Source organism: Pezoporus flaviventris, unplaced genomic scaffold (genome assembly GCF_033815535.1).
Source record: "Pezoporus flaviventris isolate CSIRO_AGI_PZ_B2104156 unplaced genomic scaffold, CSIRO_AGI_Pfla_v1 ptg000005l, whole genome shotgun sequence".
Classification (NCBI taxonomy): Eukaryota; Metazoa; Chordata; class Aves; order Psittaciformes; family Psittacidae; genus Pezoporus; species Pezoporus flaviventris.
This window is the reverse complement of record NW_026892553.1, coordinates 6,376,504-6,393,827: the sequence shown is the minus strand read 5'-3', so window position 1 is coordinate 6,393,827 and position 17,324 is coordinate 6,376,504. Positions and strand designations below refer to the sequence as shown.

The 17,324-nt window shown below is 42.2% G+C and overlaps 2 long non-coding RNA genes across 3 annotated transcripts in view; both read left to right on the top strand.

The window, feature by feature from the left end:
* LOC133265390 (uncharacterized) overlaps positions 1-17,324 on the top strand; it is a 396,645-nt gene that overhangs the window by 332,911 nt on the left and 46,410 nt on the right. The gene's annotated exons all lie outside the window — the stretch shown is intronic.
* LOC133265206 (uncharacterized) lies at positions 467-16,930 on the top strand. 2 transcript variants are annotated; one of them, XR_009741887.1, is made up of 3 exons: positions 467-596; positions 1,540-1,610; positions 16,155-16,930. It is a non-coding gene; the product is annotated as an uncharacterized LOC133265206 (long non-coding RNA). The 2 variants fall into 2 exon arrangements; XR_009741886.1 differs by lacking the exons at positions 467-596; positions 1,540-1,610 and adding exons at positions 4,229-4,363; positions 12,755-12,968.

The following is a 17,324-nucleotide window of genomic DNA, read 5'->3' as shown; positions in this document are numbered from 1 at the left end:
TGCTATCACTACAGTCCCTAATGAAGAGTCCCTCCCCAGCATCCCTATAGGTCCCCTTCAGATACTGGAAGGCTGCTCTGAGGTCTCCAAACAGCCTTCTCTTCTCCAGCCTGAACAGCCCCAACTTTCTCAGCCTGTCTTCATACAGGAGGTGCTCCAGCCCCTGATCATCCTCGTGGCCTCCTCTGGACTTGTTCCAACAGTTCCATGTCCTTTTTATGCTGAGGACACCAGAACTGCACACAATGCTCCAGGTGAGGTCTCACGAGAGCAGAGTAGAGGGGCAGGATCACCTCCTTGGACCTGCTGGTCACGCTCCTTTTGATGCAGCCCAGGATATGGTTGCTTTCTGGGCTGTGAGCGCACACTGAAGCTGGCTCATGTTCATTTTCTCATCGACCAACACCCCCAAGTCCTTCTCCACAGGGCTGCTCTGAATCTCTTCTCTGCCCAACCTGTAGCTGTGTACCTTTTATGTTGGAAGCATGGCCAGATACAGCCAGGACAGGCCAGGGGCCAGTGTGGGTAATGCAAAGCCCTGCGTTGTCTTAGGGTGCTTGTTGTAGCATAGCTGCTGCCTCGGATGCAGCCCTGATGTGGAAATAAGGTACAAGAGGTTTGTCTTTCAGGGTGTGAAATCTATCTGTAGCTTGAGGTGCGATTTCAGTAGGTTACCTCATGATAAAAGCAGCTCTTCTGTAGACTGTGATCTTGGTTTGATGCCCCTGGTTCAGGTTAGCTGTTAACACCACCTTTTCTCTTACAGTGAAATCATCCTTTTCATCAAGAAAAGCTTATTCTTCAGTTCTAGGATGCACAGTGTGCTGCCTGGCATGCAACCTGTTGCCTGTCAGTTGCAGAGGTGCTTTATCCTCATAAGCAGCTTGTGCTGTATTTGGACTCACTTCCCAAGGTCTCAGCTTGGCTGGGGTCTTCAGGACCCTTCTCTCGGGTATGATTGGGCACAATACATGGTGTTAACAGCTCAAGTGATCTTTTCCCTCTTGAAAGAGAGGACTCTGTGCTCCAACTAAACGTGTAATATAAAGAAAGCCTGGCCAGCATAATGAGATAGATCCACAGTATTGCAGAGGAGCAGATAAATGCGTTGGTACAGAGGAGTGTAAAGCAAAGTGGAACAAACAGGTCTGCCTACATGTTTAAAGATTCAGTTGTTCCCTGCTTTCTGCAGAGCAGACTGTGTGGTGCTGGCCCTTTTCATTTCGTCTAGCTTGCTACAAGAAATTAAAGTCATTTACACATGCTAACCACTTCTTTTACATTTTCCATCCATACAAATTATAGTGGTGATCAGGGATGTGTGCAACTGCAAATGGAAGGGGCAATTACCCATGCTGCAGGAAGTGGGAGTCAGCTGAATAGCAATGAGACCCAGGCTGTCAACATGATGAAGGGAGGAAAATTAAATTAAGAAAGTGGATGCCATTTAGATCAGCAAACTCTGCATTGTGTACTAAACCTCTCCAGCCCAAAGAGTCACCTTTCATTGATTGTTCTGTGTTGTGTGTTCCTTCCTAGGAAAGCAATGTTGTGAACAAGCTAGCGAGCACCCAAGCTGGGTAAGATCAGTGTCAGGAAGAATCTCAGAGGTAGGCTGACAATTTTCATGTTCTGGGTTATAAATGATGGTGAAATAGGGTTGGGAGAAATATCAGTAAAGTTCTAATCAAGGTAGTAACACAGAGTAACTTGAGATCCTCACAGTTTCCACTAAATACTTCCCTGGCAGCTTGATGCTTGATTATTTATACCTGTCCTTTGTTTTTATGGGTATTAGATTATTACTGACCTGGTTGGTCTTTGAATTTTTTTCCTAGAGGTTAAAGATTTTGTAGTTTCATGTGGTCCTTTTTAAAATTCATAATTTCAGAGCATGGAAAATGCATTGTTCTATCAAGTTTATTTCTCTGACATTTATTCAGTGGAGGATGTGATCCTAATATTAAAAGCTTTTGATCTGAAGCCCAGGGTACAGCTAATTCTTTTCATTGGTCTGCCCTAAACCATCATTTCATTATGGTGGTTCCCCTTGCTGGTGGCTAGGAAATTAATATGTTGAACAGCATAATTATTTGAACCAGTATTTGTTTTTAAAGGATTTGTGGGTGATAACAGATGGTTCAACCCAGTTGTGTCAAAAGGCATTAAGATTTCTGTCTGGTAATGTCATGGAGTTGGTCCTGTATAAAGCCATAAATAATACTATGTGAGAAGCAGCAACAGGCTTTTACTTCAACTCATCTCTTTATCATATGCTACATTAAATTTAAACACAGTTGTTGAATTCCTTTGTGTGGGTAAAAGCTTTTAGATGTCTCCTTCTATTAAAGTTGTAATATCCCTTTTAACCAGAGGGCTGCATAAGAACTCATACTGGCTAGGTATGTTTCTCAAATAATCATAATCTCATGAATGCTGCCAGCAGAACTAATTGGACTGACACAACGAGGTTCAGGAGCCAGCTGGAGGATTATGGCATGAGGCCACTGGAACTCAGTGTATTCTGATGGTGGAGAAAATGAATGTGACTCATTAGATCGTCATTAGATGCTCATAAGCATTATTCTATATGGAAAGGCAGGTGGCTTGAGGTGGGTTGTTTTGAACTCTGGAAATATGAAGGACAAATGCAAGAACTCATACAATAGAGGTTTTCTTTATCAGTGCTTCATTGAAAGTACCAACAAGTAGCACCTCAGAGCCATGAATTATTGCTGTGAGAGGATAGTTTGGAAACATTACAAAGGAAACACTCGAGGGCACGCAGCATCTCAGGAAGTTGTTCAGGGCCTGCCAGATTTAAGATGGTCATTTTGGTTTCCATTAATTCACATCTCTAATTAGGAAATGGATTTATCTTTGCTTCTAGTTGCTGGAGACTGGCTGGTGTCCATGGCAGGACAGAAGTGTGCATACAAATTAAATGTTGAAAGGGTCCACTGATTTTCAGCAAGGAAAAATGTAGACCTGTACTTGTAGGTAGCTGTTGTTAATTACGTTTTGGTTAGTAGCAGGAAACCACAATTAGCTGCATTTTCACAAGGCTTTAAGGTGGAGAAAAGTGGACTAGAAATCTTTTGTGGGAAAGAGGTAAACCGTCTCTTGCTATGTTGCCCTATGTCTCAGTAGCATCTCTGCAGGCAGGTACACTTTTACCTTGGTCAGGCTTGGTAACCACCCTTGGGAGAAATATCCAGTGAAGATCCTGGTTGTGAAGAATGTGGCAAGTGTCTTTTTATACCAATCTTTGTGTTGCTCCTGTGGGTTGCTGGAGAGCACTGTACACCTTCCCCAGTGTAACCTGAGGAAAGGGTGTCCTTAGGATGAAGCAAAGCAGAAATCACCACTAGTGGTTGTAAGGGCACCACAGCTGCATTTCCAAGGCTGGTGATGATCTCAGTGCACAGGCTGGATTAGCATAACTACGCTCTACCTTTCTGATTTTGCTTTGGGCTTTCAGATGGATAAATATTTTTGCTTACTGTGGGTCCTGACATGGTGGTAAATAGCAAACATCCTACCTTGACATGTTTGGGTGTATTTCAATGCAAACTGCAGATGCAGATTGCAGATATCGATGTGAGTCCTTTCCGAGTTGGGCACTTGTGCATTATTCCTCAGCGCTTCTGAGCAGTAATGCATTCCCTTAGATAGTCATGTTGTTGGGTTTTTTTCCTGCACATGACATTAATGAACATGAAAAAAGAAAACTTAGAAACCCATAGAGTAAATGTTCAATATTTTCTTCATTTTCTTCTCTCCTTTTACTATTTTTGCTTAACGATTACCCTGTGGACCATCCTGATGAATTCCCAGTGAGTTGCCGTGGGAAGAGTGTTCAAAGGAAAAGGCAAAGTCATCAAGACACTTTCAGCGGATCGATATTAGACTTATTAATCATTTTCCTTCAGTAATAGATTGGCTCTTTGGGGAATCTTTCAGAATTTGCTTCAGACTGATGAGTTGTTTTGACAGTTCAGAAAATGCCTTAATTTAGAAACTGCAGCTTTTCATGTTGCTGCTCAGTTTAACCCGTCATAGATCCATCTGTTGTAAACACACAGTATTTATTCATTCCTGGGTAGTTTCTGTGATATCAGTTTTGTGGTATTGAAGTGTCCTACACATGCTGTAAGTCATATTAGCAAGGCTCTTTCTGCTCTTCTAATTCTTTATTGATGGAATACCATTTCTACTGCAGAAGGTGAACTAGTTTGTTCAGAGGACATTGCTTCGAGATCTTTATAATCTCCTCTGGAGGCAGGCTTAATTCTGAGGAATCTTGTGGTCCTGGAAGAAGGAACATCAATATTGCTCTGAGCATTTCCTCACTGGTGAGGAGGTGAGTTGTTTCAGGTGGTTGTGTTTTTGAAGGAAGAACTTCTGACTTCGTTTTCTGGCACTGTTTGATAATGCAGAAAGTGGACACAAATCTGAAGTTTGGCAACCAGTTTGTGCCACTTCCTGTCTGTGTATGTGTGGAGATGACGTTAGTCTAAGAGAGATCTTCTCAATAAATACAGCCTCTATAACCTTAGGTAGTGATTTGCATTGTATTGGTGAAGCTCTCAGATTCTTAACAGTAGTTCACTTGAAGCATGGCTGCTGTTCCCAGCTCCTGTGGGACAGATAGCTAGAGGTGATCACACAAACCACTTGGTACTTTGTGGAATGTTCCCCAAAACTGTGTGTTGAATAATGCTGCAGCTATTAAGGAAATTTATCCTTTCCTTCTGTGTGTGCTGCTTATAAAGAAAACACAACTGTGAAACTGTTAACTCTGAAGTCCCATTAACAGAATGGACTCATGTAGGTAAATTTTGGTGGGCTTGTTTTGGTCTCCAATTATTCCAGTCTGATAAGAGTTCATATGAAGCATATCAGCATGCATGTCCCTAAGATATCTTTAAAAAACAACTAAGTATACAAATGGGAACACATTCTGCACTGACTCATCATACAATTTTGAAGAACATTCAAAACATCAATTACTCTCAAAAGAGATGTAAAATAAGTATTAGTGCTGCCACACTATAGGTAGGAAATCAAAGGCATGAAGAGTAAATGACTCCTTGAAGGTCAGACAGAATGACAGCAGAGATTCCTGGATTCTAATCATGGCACTTCTTGCTGTGACAAGATGCATCATCTTATCATGATGATTTTCTTTATTATCCTTTGATAATGCAAAGTTGTCTACTTGGTTATGTTACCATTTAGAGTGAATCATCATATCATGACATTCTTAAGTGCAAGATCAGAACTTTCAAAGTCCTGTGTTTTTTCCCCAACTTTAATAAGCTCACTGATGGGTATTTATGAAATAGTTATGCACCTTTTGAGTTGCTGAGCCACCTACAGAGGGAGAAGATAGATAGTAGGAAGCTGACATTGACTTTGGCAGACAGGCTAAATGCTGACATGCACAGGGGACTTCCAGTGCCTATGTATGAAAGAGGATTTTCAGTGTGAAGTGTCTCACAAGTACTGTCAAATGCAGTTAATGTCTCGTTATGTGAACTAGATTTATTCTCTCTGTTTTAGAAGCTTCAACATAGGCAGACTTAATCCATTACATGTGATATCACAGTGATCTTTGCTGGTGGAGTTGGGGATGGGGAGCTCCTGATAATAGAAAAGAAAGGGAAAAGCAAAAATAGTGTCTTTAGTTTTGATGCAGACATCTGAAGGCTCTGTGTCCACTTGGGATAATGGAGAAAGATGAGTCCGATTCCTTTTGACTCCATAGGTGTGCTTGAGCCACATTGCCAGATCTGCATGCTCCCCAACCTTCCTTTCTGTGAGAGCTGCTGGCTCTAGTGATCTAGTGATCACAAGTGCCCGTGAACCTTCCTGAGCTTCTGAGCTTCCTTCAGGTAGCTTGAGAATCAGAAATACACCAGAGCAATGGACTTGGCTCAGCCCTATATGTACTCCTGAGGAAACCATTCTCCCCCATGCCAGTAGAGCAAGTCTTCAGCAGAAAATTAACTTGATGATCTGATTGTAATTAGTTTCTTGATTTAATGGCAGTAATATTACTTTCACAATGGTTGTCATTGCGCCAGCTAGTAGGAATAATAGAATTGGTTCCCTTAAAGGCCCCTTTATGATGCATCCTCTGTTGAATCTTAAGCAAGAACAAGGAGCCTGTGGTTGTTTCAAAATGGCAAGATTTCTGTGGTTAAAAGTGTCAGGCTATCCTGCCTGAGATCGGTGCCTGGGAATTGCCAGTATAAAAAAATGAACACTCATAAAGTTAAAATATAGTTTGAATTGATTCCATTTCATTCTGAGATTATGTTTTTCTTTCGCTGCTAATTTAGACACCTGGAAGTTAAAGTCCTCATAAAATTGGAAGCAGGGAAACAAAATCTTTAAAGAAATTAAACAGCATGGGATGGGATGTGTTTACACCAGTATAAAACCAGAATGACTCCACAGGAGATAATTAAAAGCAACTGAAACAAATGGACTGATCTTAATATCCTAATGGGCAAAGTGTCATTAAAGTATCATTCTATTTTGGTTACCTCAACTCCATATGCTTTCCAAAACTACACTTAAGATGGAGAGCTATGAAAACTTCTAGCCTTCTTTAGTTTCCTTTTAAACTTGCATGAATTTAGCTCTCCACAGCTAAATTCCCTATTTATTTAGCTCTCCGCAGCTAGATGAGAATTGGATTAAGTGTCTTCACATTGCAGTGTGTTTTGAACTGTGGACTTGAGAGCCTGGCAAACTTTGCTTGGAAACCCATCCTGCTCACAAATGGATCTCCTGAGTCATAACCCTCTGTTCAAAGAGTATCCAAATACTCTGAATAGAGGAGGAGTGTGGGGCTACCTGGCAGGCCTGTGGCTCAGGTGAGGTGCCTGGAAAGGAAGTCAAGGTGTATCAAGTCTGAAGAGGTATGGTACAGAAGGGTTGAACTTGATTTGGTGCAAGGCAGGTTTTGTTCCTCTCATCTGCACAATCCATAGATGGATTCAGCAGTGAAAAGTTATCTACCCAGAAGAGCCAAGGTTTTGCCTTGTCTGTCAGCTCCCTGTCAAGCTTTGTTCCCTTAAGAACGTATCTACATCCACCCTTCCTTTGTCCTCGTTAAGTGGAATTTTCCGTTATTATTACTTGCTTCTATTTACCTTTATAAATTCCTTAAACTAAGGAAGACTTACAGCTATGAGGGCTTGAGCTTTCAAATTCTTCATTGCTAGAACACCTGCTGACTCCTGTGATAGCTCAGCTTAAAAGACTCTGCTGGGTTCTTCCTGAATTGTGAGAAGTACATTTATAGTGCTCTTTCAGTTATAAATAATAATAATAATATAGACTCTGATCTGCTGCATCCTTATTTATGTATTAAGCTGTGTGTATGTATGCAGCCCTTGGGAATTGTTTATGAAATAAGGGCCACGTTGATACAATATTGTATTTTTGTGTTTATCATTAAATATTTAAAGCAAAATAAGCATAAGAAATGGGTGGAAGATGCATTTTGAATGGAGATTGTGATGAAAATATGGAACAGGGAAATGTGTTGCACTGGAATGTGCTGCTGGTTTCAATCAACAGATGACGTTTAAAGATGTATTTCTGTTCTATCAGGAACCTGTACCCAAATGTTCTGAAAGATTGACAGATTCTGAATGTGTTTAGATAATGTATGGCCATAGAGACACAGACTTTGTAAGAGTGAAGAGGTTTTCTGTTTGCAATGCTCTGTTATAACCAGCTGAAGCATCTCTGACAATGTATTACTCTACAGTGCAGATCAACAAAGAACAAATCATTGTCAGAGCAGAGCCTCAGATATTAAAGCTATAATTCAGCCCCAAAGTTGACAGAGGAAGATGGGGCAGTGACACTGTGGCACCATCAGCCTGTAACAGAAACTGTTTCTTGTGTGTAAATGTACTCTGCCTGAATACAATTGCTTGTCCTTACAACAGGGTCTTACTGTCATTTTGGTCCTTTGCAGCATCAGGGAATGTTAAACACAAGAGCAAGCTTGAATCTGAAACCAAAAGACATCTAGATAAGGTGACCTTGATCTAGGCTGATAGAATCCAGGAGTTACAGGAGCTTTATTAAAAACTTAAAAGCTAGGCTTTATTCCTTAAACTTGAGGCATAAAATTTATTTTTTTCTCTCCCAAGTAAATGAGACCCGTTACCCAGGGAAAGTAAGAGCATTGTGTGGAGCATCATGTGTTAGTTGTGTGACTGCATCCTGCTTGGAGCAGCAATGCTGAGCAATGGAATTGTTCAGTGACATGAAGTGAGGAGCACAGTATCCCTGTGCCTTCTGCCCTTTCCCTTCCACCCACCTTTCCATGTGTCAGAGGTCTTTGCAATCTACTCCGAATCGAATTTCTCCCTAAAGCACCAAGTAACCTTCCTCGGACCGAAGTTGCCACTGGCAACAGTAGCCTCTACAAACAGATTGCAGTGAATGATATTTGCTATACTTCTTCCAAAGAAACTTTGTCTTCCAGAAGGAACTGAAGCACAAGCAGTGCTGTTAGCCATGTGAAACCCAGCCTGCCTCTGCTTCCTTTATGGATATATCATGCTATGAGGGTTCTGCTCAGCTACCTGAAAACATTCAGCAAGAGCAGCCTCAACATTTGGTTTCCCTCTCTGATTCATTTAAGAAGAAAACCCACCTTGTCTCCCGCAGCTGCTCTTTGGATGATGATGATGACAGTGAGCAGGCATAAGATGCTCCAAGCATTGTAATCGTGACGATGTCTGGGGAGCTGAGTTAGTGTTAAGGATTACTTCAATCTATTTTATCCATTATTCTATCTATAAGAATGGGAAGGTTTTTATTATATTAGTTGTGTTTGTCACAAACAAAGAATACTCTGCTCACTGTGATAAACCTGAAGCAATCTTAAATAATGGACTGAACCTGCATTTTGAAGGGGGAGAATCCACTTTAATTGTTCAGGCATTAGAGAAACACAAAGGTTGCTATTCGTTACTGTGGTTGGGTTTCACAGCACATAAATGCTTTCTTTGGTTGGGATTTTTCGTCCTGATGATAAAGCTTCCTTTTTAAGCAGAATTTCTCTCTAACCCTGCATATCCCCTGGGGAGATTTCAGCTTCTTGCCTAGTTGATAATGTGAAGATGTTTGCATTTATAAACAGATGACTAAGGTGGCTGGATGTTGTATTGAGATTTAGTAGTTGTTATTAGGGCTTGTGTTCCTGCAGACCCGGGATGGGAATGTTAATCACTGCAAGGCAGAGTTATGAGCTTCTGATACAATAACAAGTATTTGCACTTATGTGGGCTGGAGCCTCCTGAGAGATCTAAAATTCATCTCAGCCTGTTGGTAAACATGCTTTCCAGGTCGCACCTTGTCTCTCAGGATCCTTCTCTGCAGGAACTCGGGTGCTTTAACATCACCTTGCTGGCCCCAAGAGAGCTGATGATTAGTGCAGAGATGAGGGGGGATCTGTGGAACCTTTTCAGGCCCTGCTCTCCAGGTTTCAGGAATAATCTGATCTTTGGGATGAAGTTTTTCCAGACAAGCTTTCTTGCTTTCTCCTCCTCTCCTCACTCACACAACATAATGGCTGGAAAAGACTTCTGCTGGACAAAGGTGGCAAGATCAGGTTCTGTACATCTTGGTCTTGTCATTATGCTGTGACAGAGCAGCTCTTCCTGTGAGGTCTGAACAAGTTAATTACTTGATGGTGAAGAGCTAGTGTACAAATGCTGTGTGTCCACACACAAGGATGTGCTACTCAGGGCAGTAGGTAAGGAGTGGGAGCTCACAGCTGTGCTGTTCCCTATTTTGCCTTCTCTCCAGGGCTGTCCCTGCTCATCATGTCATTATTCTGATAGCAGAGCTTGTGACTGCTGGGCCATATGCTTCTTGCATGGAAGCTGTGGTAGATTTCTTCCTGTTTCCTTTCTGTTCACTGTAACATGGCTGAGAGCCAGTTGTGTTTGTCCTTTTTCTTCTGGTGTATGGAAGGATGCTCTAAGTGTTAAATTAGATTACACCTGAGCAGAATTATAACTGTTGAAAAAGCACTGAAGAGAATGTCTGTCCCCACATGTGCAGTTAACACCTCTAGAGATCAAGAAGGTAAGAAACACCCTTGTCCTCAACAGAACTCCGGGCCATTTTCTTTGCATAGCAGCAATAAAAGTGATGACCACTCCCTGCTGACCAGGGGCAAGAGAGACCTGCAGCTCTGTTCCTTACATCTGGGAAGGAGCAATGAGCACTGTGCATTCATCAGGTTGGAAGCTCTTTAACTGGGAGGTGTAGAATTCTATTAGCATTTTAGATGAACTCTGGAGCTCTTACAGATTTGCATTCCTACATGCACACACTGGCACAGAAATGCTAAAGTATCTTCTATTTTCAGCAGCAGAGAGCTAACCTCTGGTAAGCAAAGCACTAGGGAACAGAGGCACTGCTTGGAATAGATTAACTCCCAGCCACAGAGAAACACCATTTGGATTTTTCTTGCAGGAGATACTATGCTCTGGTTCTTCAAACCCCAGAGCATGAACAAAACTTAAATTATTAAGGCAAATAGCTTAGGGAGTTTCAAATAAGGATTAGACAATTACATGAGTACGAAAAGGCAGGATAAAAAGGGCTGTTAAGTTGCCTGCATCTAGTTATGAATTCATCACCAGGATACAGGTAAGATCCCCAAAGCATTGCCACCAAGGAGCAGGTGTCTGTATGAGCAGTGCTCTCTCTCGGAGCAGTGACTTTGGGTGTATTTCTAGGTTACTAACTAGAGACAATTTAAAGAGACCTTGTTTTTCAGGAGGTGGTGGTTTTGCTGTTTCCTACACTCACATTCCTATATTACGTGAAGAGAGGACTCCTAAAATAGCTAAATGCTTTTGAATACCTGTTTCCTATGAGACAAGAAGCAAATTGTTAATCCCCTGGGACTGATCTGAGCTCAGAATAGATTGTTCTTGTTCTTCTGTTTCAAATTCTGCCTAATATATATAGTACTAATTCCCTAACAGCAAAAGGGAAAGGGAACCTGGAGCCCTTCAGGCAGCACTGTGCACGTGTTACATGCTACAAAACCAGGAGGAAGAGTTTCACCTTTATCTCTAGCCTTACCCCAACTTCCTCACATAGTGAAATAGCAAGCTACTCTTCTGAGGTGGGCAAAGGGAATGCAGATCTCTGGGGGTTAAGCATGATAGGAGCTTAACTTGCAGGTCTTGGCTCACCTTCCAGAGGTTTCTGTGTCTTTGCATTGACTGGAGAGAGAGCAAAGCAGGCTGAATGACTAACTGCAGTCCATCAATGCAAAGGTTCTGCCCTTCTCTCATGTCTAACTGCTTCTCCCAGCTCTGCTCTCTCTTAATCGTGCCAGTCCAGCTCTTTTTTGGGACCCTGCTGGAATACATCTCAGAGTCTTTTAAGGATGTTACCCAAACATGCCTGGCTTCACGTGAGTCTGTTTTCCTCTTCGAAGTGAGAGCTTATATTGAAACAAATACGTAGCTTTCTGGCCTTTCCACAGATATCCTCTGAAGCTACTTAGATCCTTAGTAGGCAAAAATAGCCTTCTGCTTCCTAAAATGGGGATACTCTCCCAATAAATAGGGGATACATTTCCATTAGCTTATGTCATTACAGGACTCCTGATGCATATATGAGCAGTTTTGATTCTTTCCAGTAGAAAGCAGCAATGCACATATCCACTGCAGTGAGGATGAAGCTGTTCCCTCTGTGTCTTGTGAAATTACAGTTACTGAGAGGATAAACCCAGAAGAATGGCTTTAGATAAATCTTTATCTAAACTATCAACCAAGAGTTTCTCTCTCACTCTGTCTCTCATTTCATAGACCATTGATCAATATTCCCATGCAACCATCTTTTAATAGCAAAGGAAGATTTCCTCCTAGGCAAGAGGAAAATAAATGAAATGCTTATTTGCTGGGACAGATCATCTGGAGCAGGGAAATCAGTTGGGATAGTTTATTCCACAGAAGAAGCAGGGGCACAATGAGAAAGTATTGTTTCTAACCCAGGAGGCAGATCACACCTTGTTTGGCAAAACCCTTGGTACACACAGGATCTCTGCTTATATTTGTGGTTGTTATCACCTGGAGAAGCCTCTGTGTAACTCAGGGTTGCTGGTATCTTTGATCCTGAATTCTTCTGTGATTGAAACACAGTAATCATGTGTGATTTATCTCTGCATAATAGATGCCAAGTATCGAATGGATCAGTGCATCCTTGAGCAGTGAGAGTGCCTGTGACAGGGACTGATGGAATTTGCCCTTCCCTTTAAATGCTGTCCAGCATTCCCCATCACAAGCTGTTAGTGTTCCCAAAGAATGCTGCTCACCTGGCTGCACAGAACATCTCTGCTCTATTTACTAGAGGACTCTGATGCATACACCACTTCTTGCTCTCTCACCTTCCTTCCTTTGCATCGTTGCAATTGAATTTATCTTCAGGTACAACATGAATTTGATAGCGAGAGAATGGGAATGAAATACACAGAGAAATTAAAACACTTTTTGACCAAGTTAAATGAAAATTGTTCCTAAAACCATCCCCAAAGCACAAAATGTTCCTGCTTTTATCTACAGATTATTTTTGAAGACACAGGAATAAATGTAGCAGTTCATTTTTGTATCTGAGAGGCAAGGAGGTTTCCCTGGAAATAACATGAGTTATTCTAAATCAGGCTGTCTTTTCTTCACCATTTGTCTCCAAGCCTCTGGAATGACAGGATCACAGCAGCAGGAGATGGAGAGATTTTGGAATACTTTTCTTCCTGATTAGGCCAAGAGCTTATGCAAAGAGCATTCTTCCAGGGGAAATAAGTATGTGGGTTTTACATCAAAGTCAGCTCAAGATCTGTACTGAAATGGGAAATTCAAAATCAGGAGATGAGGGAACAGAGAGGAAAAACCCAGCAACTTACAAAGGTGAGCTGATTGCTGGAGAGACCAGCACAGCACAGTCTATAACTTGACTGCTGTATTGTTTCCTACTTAAGTGCTCCTTCCTAATCTTCCCCAGTACCTTTTGAATCCACTGATCAAGTCATGGGTATGTGATAGAGGAGATGAGACCTCAAAGATTTGAAGTTCCTACAAGATTCACGAAAACCCATAGTCAGGTGGAAGAGACAAACCCTGTTAATACTCCCATGGAGAGGGGGTTTATAGGACTCCCCCAGTGTGACCTACTGCGGAGCCTTGGGAGAGCATCACTCGTTTGTCACCTTACCAGGCATCAGAGTCCATAGACATGAGGCAATTCCAGAGGAGGCCAAGCTTCAGTAGTTCCTGCTGCTACAGAACCACCTTTAGGTGGGTTTGTTACACTGAGAGACAAACCATTATGTTTTCACACATACACGACCACAAACTTGCATCCTTAATGGCTTGCGTGAAGAAGCCAAACAAAAACTGCATTAAAATGAGACCCCTATTAGAAGTGGGATAACGTTGTGACCCCTGTGCCCAGTTTTAGTGAGCAGAACCCAGATGGGCTTTTGCAGACGAGGGTCCTCTGACATTAAAAATAGTGCAGAAAACCCCCACATGTGCAGAGTACACTGCAAGTTGAATTCTGCATCATGGATTCTGCTGAGGGCAGAACTGAATCCCAATATCTCCAACTGTCAAAATGCATTTGGCTCAGTTATCCTTTTGCCTAAAGACCCAGAGAAACCAAGAAATTCAGCTGCAATCCATGGAAGTAATAAAGGGACATACATCTCCTCTCCCGTCTGCTTTAATGCCAGACTTCCTGGCATTCCTGCATTATTCAGAATCCTGATGCTGAGTGTCTTAGCAAGCAATTCCTTTCCCTTATGGAAACTCAGTAAGAAAATACCCTGTGTGGCTGTTCCAGAGCTTGATGTGTTCTTAGAAGTCATTTTACTGGTACAGGTACAACTGCATCTACAGTAGGAGCATGTCAGTTCAGAGCAGCAGTATGCCTGTATTTGGGAAATGTTGCTGGAGCTGAGTGCCCACAGGCCAGGACCTGGTCTTGTGCAGTGCTGGTTATCATGACATCCGGAGCCAGAACCAGCTTTCTCAGGCTCTGACAGAGTAAACATGAATAAAGTGAAATGATGGACAGGATTCTGAACTTCAGCTTCACTAAACCCATTTTCACCTTGTTCTTCCAAAGTTTTCCCTAGCAAATTTCCAAAAGGACTGGCCAAACGTACTGTATTACTGTATTTTAATCTGTGCACACACAAGTCTCATACTGAGCCATGTCCTTCATTCATTTGTAAAAGCTTTTCGTTTGTCTGGATGCTCTGAACAGGAAGGAACTGAAATAACCAGCAGTTAAAACAGGAGTTAACCACAAACACCAACATGCTGGGGTTTGCTCCTTGTCATAACCCAGTATCAGGGGACAGGTATTGCTCCCTGGCATGACATACCTCTCCTGTCCCTGTTTCTGATAAATGGGAGATGGCAGTCCCATGATAGAAGAACTACATGGAAAGCTTTTCTCAGTAAAATAATGACTGTTAAGGGCTTAAGAGAGAAAACAACATTATTCCATGCAAATAATTCTAGCAAAATCCATGCACAAAGCAATATGAAAGCATGCAGGCAGCTGGTGTACAGGCCGCCATATCCAGCTCCATGCCATGTTTCCTGGGGAAGGAAAACCATTCCCAGTTTCATCACCTAAGCAGCCACTACCTGATTTCCCAGCTGTCAGGAGGCATGTATGATTGGCTGCTGTGCTCCCATCATACATCAGAAGGATGAGGCAGCACCTCCTACAGTGCTCCTGCTCAGCAGAGCTTATTTAGTTTAAAAACCAAGCAGAAGAGATAGTGCCAAGAGTGCTTGGTTACAGCTGCAGCCCCCACAGGTCCTGGAGGGAATGGGGGAGCACAGAAGGATTTTTTGCTATGTTTTTTCCTGGAAACAAGAGACTGCAGCATCTTCCTCTCCTCCACATCAGTGGGGTTTGGTGCAGCAGCACATCCACTCTCATAACAGATGCTATGGCCATGGCTGTGCAGACACATGTACCCAGCCGGGAATTTGTCCATCCCTCCGTGCCCCAATATATGTCAAAACCCTCCAGTCTCATTTTGCTCCATGAACCTCCATAATTGCCATTATGCACCTTTATCAAGACACTGGGATTGCAGCTGGCACTTCCCAGCATGTGGGGCTTTGCTTAGGCACTGCCTTGCAAACTGTGGTAACATCCAATACATCATCAAGTGGTGATGTAAAAACGATAAATAAAAGCTTCAAAGCAATAGAAATACAGTCCATTTTCCACTACAACTTTGAACTTACATTGTAACTACTTCCACTTTGATTTAGGAAGGACCTAAGGAAAAAGTATAACTTCTGTATGAGGAATGTGGCTCCTTGCTTTGAGATCCCACAGAAACCTGTAGTTTTGATGGGCTTTTACATGCTGGTAATTGTTGATCCATTTGCTAGAATACCTGACACTGAAGAATAGCAAATCAGTGTAGCTGTGCTTGAAGGGGGTTCCTGTTTCAGTTCACAGTTGAATTGACTTGATTGGAATGATTATCCTTGGCATAAACATGAAAACCCATCCCATACAGCAGCCATAAAAGTCACTTCTGGGTTTACGTTTAAAACGCTGCAGCTCTGCTGATAAAAGCAAGTCTGTCACTTAATGCAGGGCAAATATCCATCATTATTCTGAGCCAAAGAAATCCATTCTACTGCTAATACCAATAGTGGAATAATCTAAGTTATGGAGCTAGGGCTGCTGGAATCTTTTTACAGTTCTGCCAGTACAGTGTGGCCTTGGAAAAGGGAAATACAACTCTGTAGCTTAGTTTCCCCCAAGGAAAGCTGGAGATACCTGTTCAGAAAGGGGGGTTGCTTTTATTCAGTACTTGACAAATCATGATTTATAGCATGAGAAGTAAAAGCTCTTTCAGTTGCTTTGGGGTTATTTTCTAGTAGCACAGAGGGGATTGATCAATGCTGTGCATTGACTGAGTGAATAAAAAGGAGTAAAACAGGGAATATTGTAGAGCCAGGGTATTACATAACACAGGAACCTGCTGTGCTTTGAATTAGTTTGGTTCAATCTGTCCCAAAAATCTTGGCTAAATCCATTTTGGTTTATCTCAGCTCTATTAGGACCAGAATGAAGTTGAAGAAAATCCCACCCACTGTTCAAACCAAGACAACCCCATGCAAACACAAACCGCATGGACACAGATCCTCAGGCCTTATGAGGAGCATTTGAGGGCTGAAGCTGTCGTCTTCACCTTTGCAGTTCTTAATTCTTCTTTCTCCCCAAATCCAGAAGGAATACACCAGGAACAATGCAGCTCACCTGTGTCATTACTGAGGATTAAGGAGCAAAGAGTATAAATCATTTCTTAATGAGAAACTGAGGGGAATAGGGTGGGGGCATCATTAGACAAACAAAGCAAAGGACCCAGCACAATAGATGCTAAGTAGCCCATTAGTCTCTGCTAAGTGCTGCTGCTTGAGTTTACAGCAGGAAAAGCAGTTTAGGGGAGAAAAAAAGGGATTTAGCATGAACATATCCTTTCTATCTAAAGATGTGCTAAACTCTGTAGCAATTCCTCTCAAATTAGTAAAGGGATAGAATTTACATAGAAAGTACTCCGTGGTTTTGCCTTAGTCCCCACAAGAGTTGATCTGCTTTTAATGCAGATGCTGACTGAGCCCGGGGTAATCCCAGTTTACAATGGGCTTGATGGGAGATGTTAAGCATATGGTTCTTTGAAAAACCTCTCTCCAGCCCATGGAGTGCAACAAATCAGTTAGTTCTTGTTTTCTCTTGCACTGTTAAAAGCAATATCGAACCCTTGACATATTTGACCCGGCTTTGTTGTCACAGACATTTGTTAGAACTAATTTAACTATGTAGAAAATGCTGTGGCAGGGATGCAGAAAATCCCAATTATGGCCTTGCCGTGAGTGTCTGCTCAGTTAAGCCCCTTTGCCTCCTTTTTGTTACTGTTGTCTCAGCTCTCCAATTGTGCAATACACAGAGGAGGGTGAGGAAAAGGAGGGTATGCTGGCTCCAAGCAGCCACTAGTCCCACCAGAGAGCAACTAAGGCAGCATTCCCAAAGCCATTTAGCTTTTCTCTTCAGCTCTGATCAACTGTTTCTCCTTTTAATTCTTCAGAGTTCCATGTGAACCTCTTGACCCTTCTCTGGTTGATGGTATCAGGAAGGTTATTTCTCTGCTTTCTTATTTAATTTAAATCTTCATCCTGAAGCTGCCTCCTGGGGAGTTTCATTTGAAGCTGACAGGAGCTCTG